The sequence below is a fragment of the Vipera berus genome, assembly GCF_964194415.1.
Source record: "Vipera berus genome assembly, chromosome: Z".
Classification (NCBI taxonomy): Eukaryota; Metazoa; Chordata; class Lepidosauria; order Squamata; family Viperidae; genus Vipera; species Vipera berus.
In genome coordinates, this window is record NC_138205.1 from 33,278,548 (window position 1) to 33,303,755 (window position 25,208).

Here is a 25,208-nt window from a genome sequence, read left to right on the forward strand (position 1 = left end):
CCTAGTGCTTCTTGTTCTGTGGTTGCTTTACCTCTAAGAGATCCTGAGATTGGGGAAATGGCATTTCCTGCCACCTAGGAAGTGCCTGGCAGGGAAGTATTTGGGAAAACAAAGTGATTAATCTCCTTTCTCTTTGACAAATGGGAGAGAATTTCTAGTGTCCAAGTAGGATTTGTATGCAAGATACATATCCCTCATTATTTTCAGGACTTGAGGAAGGAAGGAGGAGACAAGTCAGAATTAAGAAAAATGATGCCAATAGGTTCCACATCTCCCTGATTTTTGTGGGCTCAGCTCAAAAGATTATCTAGCCATCTTGTCACAGTCTTAGTTGTAACAATAGTAGGAATGTGGTTACTTTTTCAGTGCCGAAAATTTTTTATTTATTTATTTGTATCCTGTCTGTGGGAAATCAGTCCCCCAGAGAAGGAGATATTAAAAGGGCAAAAAAAAAATTCCTCAGAGGATCTTAAAGAGGCAGAAAAGCATGCCCAGTTTTTCTTAATAGCCCCAAGTCTCCCTCCCTCAAGCAGAAACCAACTCTATAGTAATGCAGATGTAAATCCAGGAAGGTTGGAGCTAGAAGATTAAGAAGACAAAGACACCTAAAATCTACATATCCCACCCAAACTCTAAGACAGGACATAATAGGATTAACCCACAGATGCCAAAGGGACTCAGGTCAAAATACATGACACAGAAAATACAAAGCTTCAAACAGGAACAGGAAATAACCTCAAGAGCCCCAGAGGGTATAAAAACCCACTCCCTACATGTGCTCACTCCTTTCTTCCAGAGCCATCTTTCTGTCTGGCTCTCCTCTTCAATAAACTGTAACCTCCTTTCTAAAGCAGTTGCCATGTTGTTTATCCCCGGCTTGGACTGAACCATGATGAAGACTTTTCCTTCAACATATCATTTAACTGAAGGCAGCAAATATATCTAACACCTTCTTCCTCCTATTTTCCCCGCAACAACCTCTCTGTGAGGTGGATTAGAGTGTGAGAGAATGACTGGCCAAAGGTTACCCAGCTGGATTTCATGATTAAGGTGGGACTTGAATTTACAGTCTCCCACTTTCTAGCCTGGTGCTGTAGCCACTAGACCAAACTAGTTCTCTAGAAAAAGTTAGATATATCTGGGTCTTGTTAACCAAAAAATTATATTGGGTTTTCCTCTCATTAGAAGTAATGGGTGTAATTATTATTTAAAAATAGCTGGTAATATCTTTTTTGTGTGGAAAACAGGAGCTCATGATGAAATTATTATTTTTAGTCAGTAGTTTGGTATGATTTAATTTTTAACATTTTGGAGATTTTACAAAAGGAATACAAGTTTCCAAGAAAGAATGAATCATAACACATATTGTTAAAACATTTGTTATCCACATTGTTTGGTTTTGAAGCCCTTGCAGCCTCTGAAATTTCTGAGACATGTTTTGTATTGTAAAAAGTCATCATCAAAAGTAAATGGACAATTTATTAACAAAAATAAAAAAGGGACAGTTTATATGAAATTTGAAATAAAGAAGTGGGTATCCTTTAACTGTGGAATTGATGGCTTCAGTTTTAAGGAACATTAGATATGTTTCTTATGCCTTAAAAATTGTTATAGAAAGAATTATTATTTTCTTCCTTTAATTATGAGGAAATATTATGTTTGTAATTATCCCAATTGGGGAAGCAGCCTGCGGCAATTACAGATGTAAATTCACCTTGTCACAATTGCTTTACAAGTGATTCCTTTTAATAAAAATAATTATTATGATATCATAGGGAATGATGCCCTTGGGAATTACAAACTCAGTTTATGCTGTTTTACTAGGAGAGGCAAGCAATTTGAGAATCAGAGTGACAGAGACCCAAATCTATCTTGAAAGCATAGACTGAGTTAAGACTCAGGATAAATCCATCATATCAACAGGACTGAATTGTGAGTAACTCATTAAATTAATAGGCATACCAAAGTATGTACAGGTAGTCCTCCACTTATAACTATTCATTTAATGACTGTTCGAAATTACAAAGACACTGAAAAAGTGTCTTACAACTGGTCCTTTACTGCTGTTGTAGCAACCCTGAGTCACATGATGAAAATTCTGGTGCTTGGCAACGGGCATGTGCAGTGCCCCAGGGTCACGTGACTTTACCACTTGTAACCTTCCCAGCCGGCTTCTGACAAACAGTTAAGGGGAAAAGCCTAAAGGATGGCATGATTCAAACAATTCATTTAACAACTGCAGCAATTTGCTTAAAAACTTTAGCAAAAAAAGGTAAAAAAATAAATAAAGTGTGATTTACTTAATAACCACCTTATTTAGAAACAGAAATTCTGGTTTCAGTTGTGGTTGTAAGTCAAGGACTACCTGTATAAGCCTAGATCCAGTCCTATATTTTCCAACCTGCTAGTTATTCTAAGTTATGGAATAGTCAATAAAGTTAATGGTAGTAAACTACTAGCTTCATGTTTTGCTGACTTTTGATTTCATGGATTTGAACACAATCATTCTAATCAGTAAACCCTTAGGTCAAGGACAAGCAACTGTTTTTGGTTTGGCTTCGAGACTATACTTTTTATTATTTTATTGTTTGAGGATGAAATAATCTTGTCCCTTGGGTGGTGATGGTGGACGGTAGAGTCTAGAGATTTGATGCATGAAAATGGTCTTGTTTTGCTCCACAAAGCCATAATAAACCATTTCTATTTCTTTGTTCAAAGATATTTGTAAAACATCAGGTGTTTGTCAGTGTTATGTATCCCAACTGCTAGTGAAGCTAAAATGAAACTAACCTTTAGATGACCCTGACTGTTAACTCCAACTGTTTTGGAGGGAAACTGAACATTCATATTTGGGCGGGTTTTTCAAGTATTGTGATTGGTTAAAGCCCTGTGGGCTCTGAGTATAAATTACAGACAATTGCCTGCAGCTCTCCAGTTCTAGTTTGAGTCAATAAATGATGTTGTAACTATGCTGGTCTGCTCCTTGCCTACTGAAGCCCACTATGCAATAGTGGTGACCAAGGTGGGATGCTGCAGAGGAGAGAGCTGCTACTAATCAAGAGACTGGAATCACTGGGTGATAGGTTGGGTAAAGAGCCCTGGCAGGCCTAGTTCTGACCCCCCCCCCCGCCTACCAGTAAACCACACTGGAGGCATGCTGAAATCACTGGGTGTCAGACCAGGTAAAGAGCCGTGGTGGACCATGCTCCCTGCCCTGCCTGCCTGCCAGTAGGACACACTGGAGGCACAGATATACCTGAGGGATCAGTCCCCAGGACTCCTAAGTGCAACACAGCTCCAACCGCAGCAGTACAGGCATTAACCAGCACTATAGGGGCCTCCCCAAAATTGCTAAACAGGGAAGGCTCAATGAGCCTTACTCATCCAGAACAGTGGAACTCATACGTCTCCCGAGTAGACAACTATCTCCAGGCTAACCAGATCACAGATGATGGCCTGAAGGAAGCAACCTTGCTATGTGTCTGCAGACAAGCCATGTTTGATATCGCTGAAAACCTGATAGCACCAGCAAGTATAGAGACCATGGCCTATGCAGACCTCAAGAAAAAATTAAGGGAACATTTTGAGCCGAAACCCTCAGTAATCGTCTGGCGCCATGCATTCAAGCAATGTGAGCAGAGATCTGGGGAATCTGCAGCAGAGTTTGTGGCAGCCCTTTGCCAAGCTTTGCACCAATGTGAGTTCCCTGATCTGGAAGACCGTCTCAGAGACAGGCTCATTTGTGGCCTGCATAATAGAGAATTATAACAGTGCCTATTCACCATGGAGACACTGACTTTCCAAGATGCCTTGAAGGAAGTCATGGTGGAAGAGGTTGCCAGAGGGCCAATGAAGACTCTCCGGCCACCTAAAACACATTCCAACCCCACAGCGATCCACCAAGAGACTGCAGAAGGCTCGGGAGACCAGTGAGAGTGAAGAAATTGATCGTTTGTGGAGAGAGCCACCCAGACGGCCACACTCCACAGAGCAAGCAACTTCCCCACAGAGCTGCGCACGCTGTGGGGGACAGCATGAAAGAGCAGAATGCAGATTCCGCACAGCAGTATGCCATGCCTGTGAAAAGTAAGGGCACCTTGCCAGAGTTTCCTGAGGTTGTCAGCGGGAAACGAAACGTGTGACACAGAAGTACAAGGGGAAATGGCCCCCAGGACAGAACAAAGTTGAATACTGCTCAGGAAGGCATAGCATCCAATGCACAGGGGCCCAACGTTCCATCAAAGAAAAGATAGGCTCCATCTAAGACTGCAAGGGGTCCTATGCTCCATGGAGCTAGATACTGGATCAGCCTTGTCCATTATCTTCTCCAGGACTTTTGACCACATTTGCAAACATAACCGATGGAGGGTCCCATTCAAATCATCGAGCTTAGTGCTAACGGACTTCCAGAATTGCCATATTCCCATAAGGGAGGAAGCTACCATTAGAGTATAATTCAGAGAGTTCGAGGGTCCCCTCAGCATAGTGGTTGTAGATGGACTGCGCACCAGTTTCATAGGACAGGACTGGTTCGAGGTCCTGGGCATCAGGGTGATGGGTGTCCATTGAACACAAATAGCTGTTCTAGCAGCAGTATGCCAACAATATGCTGACATATTCAGCACAGAGTTGGGACAATACAAAGGGGCACCCATTTCACTCAACCTCTATCTAGCAGTAACTCCAATCCAATTAAAACCGCACAGGGATCCCTTTGCATTGAAGCCTAAATTGATGCAGAACTAGACAAGCTGGAACAGCAGGGAGTGCTCCAACCGGTGGACTGTAGCCAGTGGGAGACTCCAATAGTGACCCCAGTTAAGCCTAATGGGATGTTCGCATCTGCACAGACTATAAGTGCACCATAAACAAGTCACTACAGTAGTATGCTTACCCTGTACCACTAGTGAGCCACATCTTTGCTTCGCTCCAGTGAGGCCGAATCTTTGCTAAGTTAGAGCTTGCCCAGGCCTACCAGCAGCTACTGGTAGATGACACTACCACAGAAGCGCAAACAATCATCACACACAGAGGTGCATGCATTCCAAGTGCACTGCTTGCAGTTTGGGGTAAGCATAGCACCGGGGTTGTTCCAAAGTATTATGGAATGAACACTGAAGAACATTCCCACGGGGTGTCCATATTTTGATGACGTCCTGATCGTGGGGGAATCAGCGGCAGTCCTGACAGAACGTCTCCATGCAGTACTCCAATGTTTCCAAGAGGCAGGCCTAAAACTCAAGAAGAAAAAGTGCCAGATCGGCATGGAATCCACAGAATTCCTGGGTTTCTGCATCAATGCTGCTGGAATCCACCCATCTGAAGCAAAGCTAAAAGCAATTCAGCAAGCCCCCACACTAAAACCCAAGGGGGAGCTACAAGCATTCCTGGGCTTGCTCAGTTTTTACCACTCCTTCTTACCGCATAAGGCTGCCCTGGCAGAACTGCTACACCACCTACTGGACAAAAAAATGCCCTGGGTCTGGTCGAGCACTCTGTTCAACTGGAGATGGATACTGTTCCACTTGAACAGGACTCTCCAATAACATTGTGGAGGTCCAAAAGAATTCATGGGCCCCCAGCCTATCTCAAAGGTTATGAATATTGAACAGACTGAGGATGATAACTAGGGGGGAGGGGTGTTATGTATTGAATATATATAAAGTTGTGTTAAGCACTGTTAAAGTGAAACTAACTTAACTCCAACTGCTAGTGAAGCTAAAATAAAACTAACCTTTAGTTCACCCTGACTGTTAACTCCAACTGTTTTGGAGGGAAACTTTGAATATTCATATTTGGGTGGGCTTTTCAAGTATTGTGATTGGTTAAGGCCCTGTGGGCCCAGAGTATAAATTACAGACAATTGCCTGCAGTTCTCCAGTTCTAGTTTGAGTCAATAAATGATGTTGTAACTATGTTGGTCTGCTCCTTGCCTACTGAAGCCCACTTCACAATAGTCAGTGTAATCTGGGAGGTTTGGGAAGCTACAAAATGAATGCTTGGGCTTGCATGCAGTTGATGTCTACCCTTCAGTCTGGCTTAACATGAGATCTGAAGCAAGCTATTTTCTTGTATTCCATGGCTATTACTTAGCTTGATCTGCAAAACATGTCTCCTGCCTCGGTCTGTCAGTCAGTTTGTCTTATTTAAGAGGCTTTGCTTATTTGGCTTATAATGGGCAATTCTGAGCCATCCTCTGTCAAGATGGCAGCTAAATAATGAAGATGCTAATATTCACCTAGGGAGATCCTACTTTAGTTATGCACTTCCTATTCTTGCTAGGGCAATGCCATAATTCAGTGGTTTACTGCTGAGATCTTTAGTTCCCATTCTTCTATCTCTTCTTCTTCTTCTTCCCAGCTGTTGTGTAGTGTTGTTTAAAATCATCAGATCATCTTTATACAATTTATTTTTCCCTGTTCCTAGCCCTGGGAGGGGACATCCCCTGGGCCCCCCTAACAGGGGCTGTTCTTCCTCGAAATAACCAGAGCTGTCAGGACCTGGGTACAATTCAACCGTCTGTTCTTCCCAAAGGTCCTGACTCCTGTCAGCTGCAGGAGTTTTGCTACTTCCAGCAAGCCCTGCCAGAGTCTATCCATCTGCCTCCATTTAAGCAATTTTGACGTTTTGCTGATCCACAGGGATCAGAATGTGTGTCTATGTTTTGGAGAAGCAGAGATAGCTGGGGGTTTGTTTTCTGAACAAACACTCTAATAAGTTCTGGGTTATTTTTTAAACTAAAATGTGGGCCTCAGAATATGAACTTTCACACCTTCTTGGCTGGTCTCTTAGATAAAGAGATTAGGATGGATGTCTGGTTCCTTTTTGCTGTCTTGACATTAAGTATGCACCATTTCCCCACTCAGCCAGCCTGCATATTTTCTGGGGTACACCAATATTAAAAGTCTTAAAATATATTTCTAGTCAAGCAGCAGCTCTCTAACTTATCAGGTCTATAAAGCTTTAAATGGCCAGTTATTAATTTGTTTAACAACTCAAGCAAACCAAAGTACTAAATTCAAATTCCACCTGGAAGGTGCATCATTAAACTGTGAAAAATACAGTTCCCTAATGTGTGTGTGAGTTTTTCCAGTGGAATTGGTGTTGAAAGAAGATGTGCTTTTCATAAAAAAGTGCTTATGATGCACGGATGATCCACATGGCCTTGGTAACCTACAGTTTAGGGCAGAGATGCAAAAAAACAACAACAAAAAACCACCCCACACAGTTCACCAGAATACTTCTATAGCCAGAGTGGTCAGGGCCAAAAAAAAAGGTGGGATCTTTTTTGTATCTTTTTCCTTAGGGGATGGGTTGGGTCCTCCAGAGAATTAAGGCAGCCATTTCAGTCCTTCAACCTTTCCCCAAACCATCCTTTTTATAGTGTAAACTTGTCATAGGATTTTAAACTCTTTGAATTCTTAGTCAATTCATGTTTCCAAGACAGCAATTCTTTTTTCTGGTTCATATATTGCACTAAATCATGGTCTGCTTAACCGTGGTTTACAAATCACAATTCAATGCCAAAAATGAGGATTGTCTGGTTTTGCTTTAGCAGGCTGTGTGAATTCAATCTCATAGGATTCTATGGTATTATCAGAGAGGTAGTTAATCCATATTAAAGTATTTTGCACTTTGCAAATTGTTATTCTGATATTGCCTAATACAAATTAGTTTCTGATCCTTATCTTGATATTTTGCTTCCTTGCTGTTAATCCCCATTCCTGTGTCACTGCCACTATACAGATCCAAACCTTAGTTTACAGTTCCTGATTTATTTTATAGGGTCAAACGCACTAATCAGTACAATCTGCTTTCCTAAGCTTTTTTGATCTTATGATAGGGGTGAAAATGAGCATTCATGTGGGTAATGTTGGATCAGTGCAATTTGGCTGGAGAGAACAAGTGCTAGGAGGAGACCCATAAATTGGTATTCTGGTTTGACACAAGAGTTTTTCATTTGTGATGAAGTTGCTTGCTAAATTGTCTAACTCAACTGCGACATGCAGTTCAGATCTCAACCACAGTATCTTATTTTTTGTGATCTTCCAGAACCATGTTCAGTAATTCTACACACACACACACACACACACACACACACACACACACACACACACACAGAGAGAGAGAGAGAGAGAGAGAGAGAGAGAGAGAGAGAGAGAGAGAGAGAGAGAGAGAGAGAGAAATTTATTTGTTGGGTTTAAGATTTATGTGTTTACATGAGATTTTTTTTATTATGCCATGCTTTTAAATAAAATGAAATTTCAGTTTGGCCGATTGTTATTTTAATGATATAATCAGTGGTTCTCAACCTTCCCTTCACATGGACCCCCTTTAAATATCTTTTGTGGTGTTGAAATAAAAATCTACATCAGGGTCCAGTCCAAGCTGGGAATAATCAAAATGGAGACTGCTTTAGAAAGTAGGTTGTAATTTATTAAAGGGCAAAGCCAGACAGAAAGATGGCTCTGGGAAAGATGACCACATGGTAGTAGGGAGTAGTGGGTTTTTATACCTTCTTGAGCTTTTGTTTGGAGTAGTTCCTGTGGCATGAACTTTGACCTGAGTCTAAGTGTGCCTTTCTGGTATTCTGATGGTGGTGGGTTAATCCTATTATGTCTCAAAGGTCATATCCTGCTTCCCTGGGGCTGTAGCTGATGACTATGTCCTGTGTTGGTTTTTTTGGTGTGAGGGATTGTTGATTCTAGGGATCTTTGTCTTTCTAATCCCAGCTTCCTGGCTCCAATCTTTCTGACAAGATTATCACATCTGCATTTCTGCAGACCTAGTTTCTGCTTGGGGGAGGGAGACTTGGGGCTATTAAGAAAAACTGGACAGGCTTTTCTGCCTTTTTAATATTTCCTTCTCTGGGGTGGGGGCTGACTTCCCACAGTGGCTATAGACCATGGCCCTGGACCCCCAATATTTAATTAAAGATTTAAATCATAACATTTCTTCATTTCTTCTTTGTGAACCCTTGTGATGACATTGCGGCCACAGGGGTCTGAGGACCACAGGTTGAGAACCAGTGGTATAAGTAATATTATTTTGAGTTTGCATTTTGTTCTTTCAAGTTTGTCATCCAGTTCTTGGAATTTTTTTTCCTTCCAAAGCATTAAACTAACCAATATTAAACTAACTAATCTAGAGATGACAGAGAAGTTGTGAACCAGTCCTTGGAGGCTGTGAGGATTTAGATGAGGTGAAGCAATCTAAGATTAAAATCTATCAAGATGCAGTGGCTATGAGCTAACAACCTTAGCTGTTCCACTCATCAGGAAAATTATATTTGATCTCAGGTTATTAGGAATTACGTACTGTAAAGTATGTATTGGAAACATATATGAACAGGCAATCCTTTGGCAACCAGGATCCTGTGTTTTTCATTTTTTTTCATTTTGCTTTTTATAGTCAATGGAGAGGCAGTGACAATGCAAAAGGGAGAGCAGTGACATTATAGTATCATGCAAATAATAAGACAGTCCGGCTAGATGAGATTTGGGTGACCTTTCCTTTCCTTTCCTTTCCTTTCCTTTCCTTTCCTTTCCTTTCCTTTCCTTTCCTTTCCTTTCCTTTCCTTTCCTTTCCTTTCCTTTCCTTTCCTTTCCTTTCCTTTCCTTTCCTTTCCTTTCCTTTCCTTTCCTCTCCTCTCCTCTCCTCTCCTCTCCTCTCCTCTCCTCTCCTCTCCTCTCCTCTCCTCTCCTCCCCTCCCCTCCCCTCCCCTCCCCTTTTCTTTCCTTTTTAAAAATTGTTATCTGCACAATATATTTCACACAACTGCATCTCTTTTATTAATTTCACACTCTAATGCCAGAATTTTAAAGTACCAAAATTTATTTATTTATTTATTTATTTATTTATTTGTTTGTTTGTTTGTTTGTTTGTTTGTTTGTTTGTTTGTTTTTATATACCGCCCTTCTCCCGAGGGACTCGGGGCGGTGTACAGAGCAGGTAGGTATACAGTTAAACAATAGTAAAAACAATAGTAAAAACAAATGAAACCCCAAGAGCTATCAGGCCAGGCCGGACTGCTGGAACAGGTAAGTTTTTAAGTCGCGCCGGAAGGTGTGAAGGTCGGGGGCCATCCGGATTTTGGTAGGCAAGCAGTTTCAGAGGGTTGGCGCACCCACTGAGAATGCCCTCCCCCTGGGGGCCACCAGCCGGCATTCCTTGAGCGGTGGCACCCTGAGGAGGCCCTCTCTGTGGGAGCGCACAGGATGGAGGGGTGTTGACGCTGGCAGTAGGTGCTCCCGTAGGTAATCCGGACCCAAGCCATGTAGGGCTTTGTATGTCATTGTTAGCACCTTGAATTTCACTCGGAAGGCAACCGGAAGCCAGTGCAGCTCACGGAGGAGAGGTGTGATATGGGAGTATCGGGAGGCCCCCAAAAGTGTTCGTGCAGCTGCACTCTGCACCAGCTGAAGCTTCCGAGTGGCTCTCAAGGGCAGCCCCATGTAGAGAGCGTTACAGTAGTCAAGGCGAGAGGTCACAAGTGCATGGGTGACTGTACGTAAGGCATCCAGGTCCAGATAAGGGCGTAGTTGTTTTTTTGGTATAATTGCTCCCCTAGTTCTGTTTCTGTATTTACTTTTTCTTTCCTTGAGACACTGTTCAGCACAAGGCCCCTCACTCCATTTTTGGGTCCCCTGAATGTGTTCTTCCTTCAGTTTGCAAAGGGGAGGGAAAAAAACCAACCCCTCCCCTGCCCACTTCCCAATAAGCATCCACTGTGCTATGGCCAAATCACTGCCCAGAGCAACTAAGGAGGATGAGAAGGACAGTGTCTTGGTTCCAGGAGGAAGAGAGAAACTCTCAAGAGTTGGGAGGCAAGAAAAAGCAGGAGATCCCACCACTAGGTAACTGACCCTTTAGCAGCACCAACCAATTTTACCCTGTTTCTTTGGTGCAGAGCTACTAGTTAATTAGATCAGCAGCATACAAACCCCCATGTGACTTTAGTTGGGGAAACAGCAACACGGAGCTAGTCTCAGATAAATGTAGTAATTTCTTGTGGGGGAAAAAAAACTCTGTCACACCTCAGGAAGACCTACTGAAAACAGAAGGAATTACAGGTAACCCTCAACTTATAATAGTTCATTTAGCGACCATTCAAAAGTACAATGGCACTGGGAAAAAGTGGTTTATGACCATTTTTCATGACCATTGCAGCATCCCCATGGTCATGAGATCAACATTCAGAAGCTGAGCAACTGACTCACATCTATGACAATTGCAGTGTCCCCAGGTCATGTGATCACTGCCTAACAAGCAAAGTCAATGGGGAAGCCAGGTTCACTTAACAACCCTGTTGCTAACTTAACAACTGCACTGATTCAGTTAACAAATGTGGTAAAAAGGCGCAAAACCCACTTAATAACTGTCTTACTTAGCAACAGAAATTTTGGCTCAATTGTGGTCTTATAAGTCAAGGGTGGAATTGGTATATCACCACCAGTCCTGGCTAAAACACGGATTTATTGTTTATTTATTTGGTCACCCAACTCATACATAAATGATTCTGACTGGTTTACAAAATTCTAAATAATTCAAAAGTATTCCACCCTACAATAAGAGCCATTAATCTCCTCCCTCCCACCCCCACCTCCCCATACAGCAACACATTCAAATCAGCCAGGATTGGCTTCCTCTCTATTTGTAGTCTCCAGGCCTGCTGACAAGCCATGTTTTTAGGGCCTTCCTTTTGGAAAAGCTGCAGAGTGGGGCCTGGGTTTTCCTTTCCTTTCCTTTCCTTTCCTTTCCTTTCCTTTCCTTTCCTTTCCTTTCCTTTCCTTTCCTTTCCTTTCCTTTCCTTTCCTTTCCTTTCCTTTCCTTTCCTTTCCTTTCCTTTCCTTTCCTTTCCTTTCCTTTCCTTTCCTTTCCTTTCCTTTCCTCCTGTGGTAAGCTTACCCAAAGCTTAATGTTTCTTTTTGTTTAACTCCCCCCCCCCCGGACAATTAAAAAATGTGGTGCTAAGATCCTTCAAGGACTGCAAAAATGAAGCTGGGGAACTTATGTGGGTTATGTGACTGATACAGGCTCTCCACTGTGCCTTATTACAGTGTTAATTGGGTCAGAAAAAAAGCCTAGAGATGCAAAATGTTGAGCATCTGAGGTTGGTTGCATGGAAGACAAAAGCTTTAATAGAAGCAGAAGCTGTGCAAAAGTGATCTGATACGCCCAAGTAGAACAGATTTTATTTTGGTTTTATTCTGGAGTTTAAGACAGAATGAGATTAGGCCTTTGGACTGACACAGGGTTTTTTCTATCCACCCTTAAACGTATAAATGAACTCAATAAATGTATGTTGTTGTTAGCTGCGAAGTTGTGTCCGACCCATCGCGACCCTATGGACAATGTTCCTCCAGGCCTTCCTGTCCTCTACCATCTTCTGGAGTCCATTTAAGCTCACGCCTACTGCTTCAGTGACTCCATCCAGCCACCTCATTCACTGTTGTCCCCTTTTGCCCTCAATCTTTCCCAGCATTAGGCTCTTCTCCAGTGAGTCCTTCCTTCTCATTAGGTGGCCAAAGTATTTGAGTTTTAGCTTCAGGATTTGGCCTTCTAAAGAGCAGTCAGGGTTGATCTCCTCTAGGACTGACTGGTTTGATCGCCTTGCAGTTCAAGGGACTCACAGGAGTCTTCTCCAGCACCATAGTTCAAAGGCCTCAATTCTTTGGCGCTCAGCCTTTTTTATGGTCCAACTTTCACTGCCATACATTGCAACTGGGAAGACCATAGTCTTGACTATACACACTTTTGTTGACAGGGTGACGTCTCTGCTTTTTAGTGTGCTGTCTAGATTTGTCATGGCTTTCCTCCTGAGGAGCAAGCGTGTTTTAATTTCTTGGCTACAGTCCCCATCTGCAGTGATCTTGGAGCCCAGGAAAATAAAGTCTGTCACTACCTCCATTTCCTCCCCATCTATTTGCCAGGAATTGAGAGGGCCGGATGCCATGATCTTGGTTTTCTTAATGTTAAGTTTCAACCCAAGTTTTGCACTCTCCTTCTTCACCCGCATCAAGAGGCTCTTTAGTTCTTCATCAACTGGAAACAGCCAGTAAGATTATATAAATGCCCCTCCCTCCCTCCTTTCCTTCCACATGGAATTGGTAATTGACTGGATTGTCCTGATTTTATATTTTGGTGTAGATATCTTGACCAGTTTACAATAAGTTCCAGATCTTCAAAGGATGAGTATGAGTTCAGCCATTTGTCTAGCTGTAAAAGCATATGCAGACAAAGAGATTGAGAAAAGCTAAAGCCACTCTTTCCTTATGCCAAAGATCATTTGACAAAACTTCCTCTTTGCAATTTTGAAAGAAAACCAGTGCAAAATTACTCAGCTTTGCTTGAGCAACCCTGCTTCTTGTGAATTTTTTCCTTGTTTAATTACTTGAAAATACAGTAAACCTAGTGTATGACATTATTCCTAGATTAGTCCCATGTCCCCATGATTCCAGGCCATCCTATGAATTTTCTTTTGACTCAAGATGGCACAACTCAAATTTGGAGTTTGAAATATGTGAGTAGATATGTGATTCCTTACAATTTCCATTTCCCAGCTTCTTGTCTCTTTCAATTCCTGCAATTGCTTCAAGCTTCAATCACACAGTCTTGATGATTTATTGATAAACTTCCCCTTCCCCTTCTGAACATGTTTGCTGCCAAAGGGAAACTGGGGGATGCAGGTTGCCCTCTTCTAACCTACAGCAACTAAATGACTTGGACTGGTTTCATCCAATACAATGGGAAAGATGAAAAGAGACTGGTGGGGTTCTCCCATTGTGTTCTGACAAAATGCATTTATTTGGTTGTCTCTTAGCTTATAGGATGAAGACAATCTGAGAGCCCAGTGAATTATGATTTAATGAGCCATGCATAATTTGAAATTCATGGCTAACTGCATTGCATTTGTAAACCACCCAGAGTTACTTTGAGATAAGATGGGCTGGGTGGATATAAATTTAATAAATAAATAAATTGTATGAATCCCTCTACTAAGCCCATAGGATGCTTTTATCTATCATTGTCACTAAGACTTGTGGTCTTGCATTTAGGACAATGTGTCATTTGATGTTGAGATAGTCCTGGCCAAATTCTACTTTAAAAGGCTCTTGGCAAAATGTCTTCTAATGGGTTTCAATGGATTGGAGGTGGGTCAGTAGGCACAGAAGTGTTGAGATTAGGAGTGAATGTCTGGGAACAGTGGTTCAATTAGGTCATTTGTAATGGTCCCAGAAGGGCAAACTCTTAACCCTTTGGATATAAATAACTTCACTTATTTAAAAACATGGTAATAATTGTGTTGCATTGGGAACCTCTCTGCTAATTTCACTGAGTAGAATTGGATTTCTGCTCTTAAATCTTATCTTGATTGACTTGCAATGGCATTTTAATTCCCCACAATGCCCAGAGTGAAGCTACATTAGGAGCACAGTGGGAAATTAAAATGGTGGAGGCATAACACAGCATGGGTTCTTCTATCGCTTGGAGAAGACTGGGTATTTTTTCTTTCTGAAAATATTAAGAAAACCTCAGCGAATCTCTCATCTGTTTCTCTTTTAAAGAATGGAGATTCTCAGAGGCTACCTTGAACTGTCCACTGTTCAGAAAAGCAGGAGAAATTGAAGGAACAGTTTTTATTTCATTCCTGTCTATTCTCAGACTGACCCTGTCAGCCTACTATGTTGGAAATATAACATTTGTTATACTCTGTTCAAGGATGTTAGCCAAAATAGATTTCACTGGTTGGGAGACATTTATATCCCAATAAATGCCCTGACACCGAGGGCCTTGATCCTCCAACAGAAGCTGATTAGAGGCTAGCTCCCATTTTGGAAATCTGTTTTCCATCAGGTGGAGTAGAAGCAGGTTGTTTGGGTTGATGGCTTTATTTGGTCATGTTTTCTTCTCAACCTAGAGGAGTAAAAGCAGGGAGAATAGCAAAAAAAGTTGGTAACTGAGACATCCTGTCTTCCTAGTTCATTAAATCTTCTACATCTGTGACTTGTTAATACTACAGAGCTGAGAAGGGACTTGGCTTTAGAAGGAACCAAGCTAGAAAAAAGTTAAAAAGCTAGGGGAGTGAGTTTTGGCTCTCAAGCTGAAATAGACATAGGGTTACATTCCCCATGGTTTGACCAGCTCCTGGCATTAATATTTTCAGAGTGTGGCCAGATTCAGATACAGTAGCTTCTGGAAAAAAATCATACACGCCATCATACTGTTAATGTGCTGCATTAATTCAACTGTAGAGGTATTAGTTATATAAACTGCTGTGCGAATTCAATGCCTTACTCAGTTAAGTTGCAGTAAAACAAATAATCTTCTGCCAACCTAGCAGTTCGAAAGCACGTAAAAATGCAAGTAGAAAAATAGGGACCACTACGGTGGGAAGGTAACAGCGTTCCGTGCGCCTTTGGCATCCAGTCATGCCGGCCGCATGACCACGGAGACGTCCTCGGACAAGCGCTGGCTCTTCGGCTTTGAAACGGAGATGAGCACCGGCCCCTAGAGTCGGAAACGACTAGCACGCACGTGCGGGGGAACCTTTACCTTTACCTTTAAAACAAATAATGGATTAGTAGTGTACTAGTACAATGTACTAGTCCAGTGAATCCAGTCATTATGGTTCAGAATTTAAATCAAAAAAGTAATTCAAGAGTATGAACTAGAATGGTGGTTTGCATAATAACCACTTATTGAATAACCACAATCAGCTGCATTTGCCAAACATGCTACTCCAAAAGCCATGATTTACAAACCGCGGTGGCTGAAGGCATCCACCATGGTAAGCCAAGACCTTTATGCTCTTTTCATTTCCCCCCTCTTTTTCTTTTTCTTCCCCCTACTACTTTGTTTTCTTCACTGAGTTTGTTTAGGGAGGCTGGTCACCTAAGGAAGGAGAGGTTGGTTTAATTGACAGAAAAATTTGAGAGCCGACAGCAACATCCCACATTTTGCTGCAGTTCGTTACTTCTGGCCCATAAGTCATCCAAACTTCTTAAATGATTTGGAAATAATTTCAGATGGAGACAAAGAATACTATTTCCTAACCACTTTGGATTCAACAGTGGTAATAGAGGAATGTTCTACATAGCTTCTTGACAATGCTGCTTTTTCAGAGTCATGTTTTCATTCTTTCCCAGGTCCACAGTAAATAAATTGTGTCCCTTGGGCAATAACCCTGAAAATATACAATGCGGTCATTCTGCTGAAGCTAAGTTAACTTTGACAGAATCTGCACTGGAGCCCTTTTCATGGGTGAGAGTTTTCCAAAATAGAGTAGCTGTTCAGAAACAGCAAAATTGTGCAAAATAATATCTGCTGTGTTCAGAATGTGAGCATGAAGCACACAGCCATAAATGCAGGATAAATAAGAGAGACATGGTTTTCATGGCTGGTATTTAGTACCTGAAGTACAGGATCCAGTTGCTGCTGGTTTGGCTGGTTGGTTCAATTTTCACCTGTGTCCAGGTTTGTATTGTTTTGTCTTCATTTGATGTAGGCTTGCCTGCCTCCCTACATTCCCATCACTTCCTCAGGGGAACCATAAGGCTGCATTTATCTATCATCTCTTGGCTTCTCTTGGTTCTCCATTCCAGGGGTGGTTTCAAACTTTTCAGTTTTGGTCACCACGATGTAAAAAAGATGTTGAGACACTAGAAAGACTACAGAGAAGAGCAACAAAGATAATTAGGGGACTGGAGGCTAAAACATATAAAGAACGGTTGCTGGAATTGGGTATGTCTACTTTAATGAAGAGAAGGATTAGGGGTGACATGATAGCAGTGATCCAATATCTCAGCATCTGCCACAAAGAAGAGGGAGTCAAGCTATTCTCCAAAGTGCCTGAAGGCAGGACAATAAGCAATGGATGGAAACTAATCAAGGAGAGAAGCAACCTAGAACTAAAGAGAAATTTCCTGACAGAACAATTAATCTGTGGAACAACCTGCTTCCAGAAGTTGTGAATGCTCCAACACTGGAAGTTTTTAAGAAGAGACTAAACAACCATTTGTCTGAAATGGTATAGGGTTCCCTGCCTGAGCAGGGGGTTGGACTAGAAGACCTAGAAGGCCCCTTCCAACTCTATTATTATCTAGACCCGTACCAATCGGGTTTCAGGCCCGGGTACAGCACGGAGACGGCATTGGTCGCGCTGGTGAATGATCTCTGGAGGGCTCGGGACAGGGGGCATTCCTCTGTCCTAGTCCTATTAGACCTCTCGGCGGCTTTCGATACCATCGACCATGGTATCTTGCTGCGGCGTCTCAGGGGATTGGGAGTGGGAGGCACAGTGTTACAGTGGTTCTCCTCCTATCTCTTGGGACGTTCGCAGTCGGTGTTGGCAGGGGGGCAGAGGTCGACTGCGAGGTCTCTCATTTGTGGAGTTCCTCAGGGGTCGGTCCTCTCGCCTCTCCTGTTCAACATCTACATGAAGCCGCTGGGTGAGATCATTCGTGGCTTTGGAGTTGGGTATCATCAGTATGCTGATGATACCCAACTTTTCTTTTCGACCCCAAACCACCCCAGTGATGCCCTCAACGTGATGTCCCGTTGCCTGGAGGCGGTTCGGGTCTGGATGGGGAGGAACAGACTCCAGCTCAACCCCGACAAGACTGAGTGGCTTTGCATACCTTCATCCCGGGTTTATTCGGACATTCCACCTCTGGCTATGGGGGGTGAACTATTACCCCCCGTAGATAGGGCTCGCAACTTGGGGGTCCTCCTAGATTCACGGCTCACCTTGGAAGACCATATAGGAGCTGTGACTAGGGGGGCCTTCGCACAGGTTCGCCTGGTGCGTCAGTTGCGGCCCTATCTTAGCCGGGATGATCTATGCACGGTCACTCATGCGCTCGTGTCCTCTCGTCTGGACTACTGCAACGCTCTCTACATGGGGTTGCCCTTGAGGATCACCCGGAAGCTCCAACTGGTACAGAATGCAGCCGCGAGAGTGGTGTTGGGAGTCTCCCGATACTTCCACGTTACACCTCTGCTCCGTGAGCTGCATTGGTTGCCAGTTGTCTTCCGGGTGAGATTCAAGGTACTGGTAATGGTGTTCAAAGCACTCCATGGCATGGGGCCGGAGTACCTCAGGGAACATCTGCTGCCGGCATCAAGCTCCCTGCGCCCTGTGCGTTCCCACAGAGAGGGCCTCCTCAGGGTGCCACCGATCAGAGAATGTCGATTGGTGGCCCCCAGGGGGAGATCCTTCTCTGTGGGCGCTCCGGAGCTGTGGAATCAGCTACCGGTAGAGCTCCGGATGGCGCCCGATCTTCGCTCCTTTCGCCGCGATCTTAAGACATTTCTGTTTGTACAAGCTGGCCTAGCCTGATGGGGATTGCTGGGGTTGTTTTATCTTTGGTCTTTTAATTTTTCTTGGGGTTTTTAGCACTGTATTTCTATTGTTTTTAACTAGGGCAATTGTTTAATCTTTTTTAATGTTTGTATTTGCTATTTTATTCTGCCCTGTGAACCGCCCTGAGTCCTCAGGGAGAAGGGCGGTATATAAATGTTATTAAATTAAATTAAAATTAAATTATTATTATTATTGTTATTGTTATTGTTATTGTTATTGTTATTGTTATTGTTATTGTTGTTGTTGTTGTTGTTGCTGCTGCTGCTGCTGCTGCTGCTGCTGCTGCTGCTGTCAGGAAATATAGGATGCATATTCCCTGGTAGCATCCCCCAAGTCAAAAAAACCAACAACTTTGTGGTGCATATAGTGCTTGTCAGTTCACAAAAGTTGTGACTTCCAAAAATCTTTGGGAAAAGGTAATGGATAAAATTAAAGATTTTGCAAAGAACAGTAAAACCAACACAAATGAATAAAGAGAAAAACAAAGAAAAAAAAGCAAAAATGCAGAAAAAACAGAAAGAAGCTTCTGATTTCCCGTGCAGCAAATAGTACGATTACAAAATTGTCTTACTCTGATTATAAAAAAATATCACTTTTTTCTGTTATCCTATATTTTCTATTTCATGCAAAAAGTCTAAAAAGGATTTCTACCACAGATGGAAATATTTTTAGGATTGCATAAATATTGTTTGTTTTTTCTCCCTCAGAATGTATTTATTTATTTGGAAGGAAAATACCATTAGTAATATCAGATGGCTTGATTATATCAGTAATGGGTGCACTGTTGAAAGATTTGAAAGGACAGATCATGTTGGAGAAAGTTTATGTGATCCATAAGAATTGAAACTATTTTGATGGCACATGATAAATCAATTAGCATCAGCTGGGACACCAACATATCTTCTACGAGTGGGGCAGTTGCACAAATGCATATTCAATCTAAAGCAGGGGTGTCAAACTCAATTTCATTGAGGACTGCATCAGCATTGTGGTTGCCCTCAGGGGGCTGGGTGGGTATGGCTAGGGTGGGCGTGGCCTACTGGGTGGGCGTGGCTAGAGTGCGTATGGCCTACTGGGTGGGCGTGGCCAGCTCTACATCGTTCGCATCAAGGGTGCCTATGGGGGCCCGGTCAGGAGTGGGACAGATCTGAGGGTCTCTGGCAGAAGGAGGGTCTCTGGGCCAGGGCCAAGGCAGTGGGGGCCGTTCCCTCACTGTTTCCAGGATGGCTTCGTGGGCCACATGAAACCACTTTGTGGGCCGGATCCGGCCCCCGGGCCTTGTGTTTGACATATCTGATCTAAAGCATAGAATTCATAATGATATAGGAAACAAGGGCATCAGCATGAGAAAGTGTAAAATGCATTTTCAGATGAATGGGATTGTTTTAATAGACAAATTGAGACATAAGGAATGTGTCTTTGAGGCTCACAGCAGCCTGTGGCAAATTTATCAGAACATTCCCATTAGAACCCCTGAATTTCAAAATGCAATTTTTTTTGGGAGACCATTGCTCTGTTTATATGTATGTATGCATCATTTCCCCCTCCTCCTTTCTGAAATGTATAAATATGAGTGCATCTCTTTGTCTGCAGGGATGTATCTCCCACTATTTTTTTTGGAGGAGGCCCCCTCCAGTGGCCTCCTTGCTTTGGAACCTGTGTTTTGATTCTGCAAAGTATTTTGGCAAGCTCCAGTTAAAGCTCTTGACCTAAATAATTTGACTTCTGAAAGAACATTCAGTAGCATTGACAAACAGTAGTATAACATTCGGTCAGGTTAAGAGTAACAGCAGTATCTGCATTTTTCAATAAGAGGAATTCTAAAATCTGCTTGGTCAGTTAGTAAAAAAAGCAAAATATGCCTTGATAAAATGAGCCACACAATATAACATGAGCCACTGTACATTAAAGGCAGATCCAGTCTTCCCTAAGGATTTTGTGAAATGTTCTTTATAAGATTATTAATGGACTTTGGCCACCATAAAGGCATTACATTATTAGAAGGTGGACTTGTATTGTTTCCCTCCTCCTTCTTGGAACTGTTTCATTTCTGGATGGAAATTTGCACAAATTTCTATGTAATTTATATGTATTACACTGAATTATCCCTGGTACTGCACCTACAAGGCATAAGAAAATACGCCCAAGTCAGTATATTTGTTTATCTGGTGTTAGAGTTTTGTTTTGAGCAGCATCATTTTTGGGGGGCAGAGGTCTTTGTTATTACATCTTATCTTATAATTTGAATGGGGGAAAAAAACCATAAGTTGTTGGGCTTCTGCAGAAAAGCAGGTCTTCTAGACTTGAACCATACAAATATTCATGCAGATTCATGATTTAGGTTAAGAGGCTTTTCAAATGAAAACAAATCTTTGCAAATGCTCCAAAATCTGGAGAAAAGAAAGAGTGTGGGAAAAGATGTTCTCAATATTCAAATACATAAAAAGGTATCATAGAGAAGATCGATATTACTTTCTGTAACTTCAAAGAGAGTAGGTATAAGTTGCAGCCATCTAAATCTCATTTCAATGTAAGAAAAAACTTTCTGACAATAAGATCTGCACAACAGTAGAACAGTTTACTGTGGAGATTGCAAGTTTTCCATCTCAAAATTTAAGAGAGAATTTTTATAAAATGTTTTATAGATGGCATTTAGATCCTAAAAAATTAGCAAGTATGTATCCGAACTACCAGCCTAAATGTTGGAGGTGTGGTGGTGAAGATGCAACGTACTTTCATATATGGTGGACCTGTAAAAAGGTTAAAGCATTTTGGATTAAAATTTGGTGGAATATGCAGAAGATATTTAAGAAAAGGATAAAGTTTTGTCCGCAATTGTTTTTACTGGGCATTGTTACTGATACTACTGTTGTGGACACTAAGTTGATGTTGAACTTAATTACGGCAGCAAGACTTTTAGTAGGGCAATACTGGAAGAAGGAAGAACTGCCGACTATAGAAGAATGGACTTTAAAAGTTTCTAACCTGGCGGAAATGGCAAAGATCTCAGCGTATTTGAAAGACCATTCGCAACAGAGATATATTGTGGAGTGGAAAAAATGGATTGATTATATCCAGAATAAATATGGGACTAAAAAGTTTCATTTAGCATTTGAATAAGTATTGATGTGATATTTATATTGCTTGTAGTCATTTTATAAGGGTTAAAGTGCGATAGATTTAATAGCTTATTGTTGTTTGCATATGGTAGATTATGATTGCTTTTACTTTTATACCTTGTATTTAGCTCTGGGAAGTCGGGGAGGGGGGGAAGGGGAGGGAGGGAGGTGTTGGGGTGGGTTGGGAAGAGGGGAGGGGGTTGGGAGGGGTTTTGTTTTGTTAAAGATAAAATGTACTGAAAAACTTTTCAATAAAAAAAAAAAGATGATCCAGTTGGTTTTCCTATACGCTACAGGGAGTTAGATTAGATGATTCTTATAGTCCATTCCCACTCCAAGATTTGTTTATCCTTTGAAAAAGAATTGTGCCAGACAAAATAAGGGTGAAACAGGGTTTGAATATGACTGGATGTCTTGAAAGTGCCGTTTTTGCTTTAAGATTCTTATAGTTTAGATTTGCTTCGTACCTCTTGGTCATTTTTGGTAGGCTTCATATTTGAAATCCTTAGCTGATGCTGGCAGCCATGATTCAAGTGCATTCTTTTTTAATACTGTTTTTGATACAGCTGTGTATTTTTTCACATACTATTATGGACTGTAAAAATATTATAGGGCAAATAGCAGATAATGTAATTTATTTTGTTGCAGTAGATTTCTGGAATTTCTTTTGAAGTTCTTCAGAAAGATTTTAGGAATTCCTTTATGAAAATAGACAAATGTTTCCAAAAAGTCTCATTGCAGATTGTCCTCTTCAGTGCATGCTCTCTGAAAAGTATTCTAGGGCACCAGGTCCAAGTGAACTTTATGACCATTTTGCATGACTTAGATTATCCTGGTCCAGAGTGTTAATTTTTGTTCATTCAGACTGTAAATGAGTATGTTACAACTCAAATGGCTGCCCTAATCTCAGATCTATTCATTTCTCTTACTTTCTTCAATTTACTATGTTTCCCAAAAAATAAGACCTATCCCAAAAATAAGCCCTACTTAAGACCCCACCCATTCCATTGCACCTGGTTACACGAGGTGGGGTGAGGTGCATAAGTAAAATTCAAACTAGTGTGTGGATGGAGGGTGTGTGTGTGTGTGGAGCTGCCCCACACTCCCCGCAGCTGCTTACCTTAGGACAGTTGCAACCAGGCGTCCCATGCCTGACACTTGCCTTGCCAGCCCACTTCTTATGTGGCTGCTCGCTGCCACTCACCCACATTGTCCCTGGCCTCTGTTTTGCGGTCAGAGGTGCTCCTTAAAGGTCTCTGATGGTAAAATGGAAGCCAGGCAGTGCTGCACACATCAATCTGGAGCTCGTTTCTTAGCTGCAGAGGCCTTTCTGGAAATGGAAGCTGGGGATGACATTTTCGAGTGGTGGTGAGTGGCTGCAGAAGAAGTGGGCCGGCGAGTGTTCAAGTTGAGGAACACTGCTGAAAGTTCAGTTTCCTGTTTGGGCTGGGGAAAATGATAGTAAAAGTCACCACAGATTAGCAGGGTAGACAGTGGACTAGTGGTCTGGTTAAGGGGCTGAACTGATACTTTATTTGACTTTAGGCAGTTCTTGACTTACACTCACAAGTGTGACTAGAATTTCTGTTGCTAAGCAGAGTTTAAGTGAGTTGTGCCTGATTTTATAACCCTTTTTGCCATGGTTAAGTAAAACACTGCAGTTGTTAAGTGAATCACACAGTGGTTCAGCAAAACTGGCTTTCCCCATTGACTTTGCTTAGGGGTCTTCAAACTTGACCCTTTTATGACTTGTGGATTTCAACTCCCAGAATTCCTCAGCCATCATGATTGATTGAGGAATTCTTGGAGTTCAAGTCCACAAGTCATAAAAGGGCCAAGTTTGAAGACCCCTGACTTTGCTTGTTGGAAGCAAATAGCAATCACATTACTCTGGGATGCTGCAACCATAGTAAATATATACGGGCAGCCAAGCACCTGTGGGGATGCTGCAATGATCACTAAAGGAAAGGACCAGTCATAAGTCACTTTCTTTAGTGCCGCTGTAACTTTGAATGGTCACTAAATGAACTACCTGTGCACTATGTACTAACTCAGCTGCCTGATACTCAAAAAGGAGTTTACAAAAGGAAGCCAGGGCAATTTCCCACCCACTCCCATCCCATATGAATAACAGAGTCTCATTAGCTAAAGACAAAGCTGGCTAGGCTTTTGGTTGGTGCTGGGAATTCTCACTTTCAATGCTTCTCAAATTTATATATTTAATAAACATTACTAAGTAATGTATTATATACCATTTTCTAATCTAGCAAACATAATAAAAATGTGAATTAAAAGAAATCATAAAGAATCTCTGCACTCTCCTGGGGCATATCAAGTCTCTGCTTATTTGTAAATCAAGTGATTTTAATGACTTTATTAATCAGTTAGTATGCATTTTAATTCAAGAAATATTTGAAGTGCAAATAGAAAACTTGATTTAAGTCCACATTTAAGTCATTTAAGTTTTTTTTCTTGTGGTGGTTTAAATCATGATTTAATCACCGTAGCAGCAAACACATTAGTATGGAACTAATGTGTACCAGATGTTTTTAATTTTCCAGATATATTTTCCAAAAGCCCCAAGCTTCAAAATAAAAAAACAACAATGTTCCCAGTGCTTTCTTACTTTGGAAATTATGATTACTGAATGGGGAATAAGCATCTCAGTTTGCTTGTGTGACCCTTCTGATGTGGGAATTGCACTGGATTCGGGGTACATATCAATGTGCTGATTGTCACCTATAAAGGTCTTCATGCTTCGTCTCATCAATAAATCAATGTCAGCTTTTTGGGCTTTGGAGACACACCTTTTCTGTGGCTGTTTTTGCATTTGGAAAACACTCCTCTGAAGTCTGTATAGCCCTGACCCTGCTGTCGTTTTTTAAAATCATAAAAAAGGTTACTTTTTAAGCAAATCCTGGGGCAGGGTGCTTTGTGAGTCCACATTATTACTGATACTAGATATTTTAATCTCTGGATATTTAGGGTGTTTTACTTCCTTGACGTGGCAGACACATTGTTTTTCTTACTGGTTTTACCATTTTCCTTTACTTGGTTTTCATATATTTAATACCTTGTACATTGCTTTTGCATTGTGGTGGCTTATATATTGATAAAAATGGGTAAGCACCAAACAACATGACACTAATCACATGTTATCATGCAACAGCAATTCACAGCAATTCACCTACATGATTTTATATTGGAGGATGCATGGATGCATATCTAACCCACATTTGAGGAGTGAGCAGTAACAAAACTGACAGAGAACTTTAAGATTATAAGCATTTAGGGTTTGCTATCTTTCTTTCTCTCCCTCCAGATAAATCAGTCAAGTCAAGCTCATTTAAATACATAGCCAATTGGCTGGGTTAAAATATTATGTTTCAGTTAATTCATTTAAAATTTGTTGACTAAGATTCATTGCCTTGGTTGACACAACACACTACACCAGAAACCACACTCACAAATCATAATAGTTAGGTTCACATTCCGTGTCTTAATATAAAGACTAATGGATTCCCAATGCCTCTTTTCAGGTTCACTTTTTTCAGATGCAATGGAAAAATGTGGAAAAAAATCTTTGCCAGAACTATCCAAATGCTGTAAGATCTGCAAAAAGAATTCCTGAATCTCTGCAATGACTTGCTGAAAAGTTTGAGGGATGCTGGAGTTGTCTACAGGTCCACAGTATAGTGCAACCAATATGACAGTGTTCTCATGGA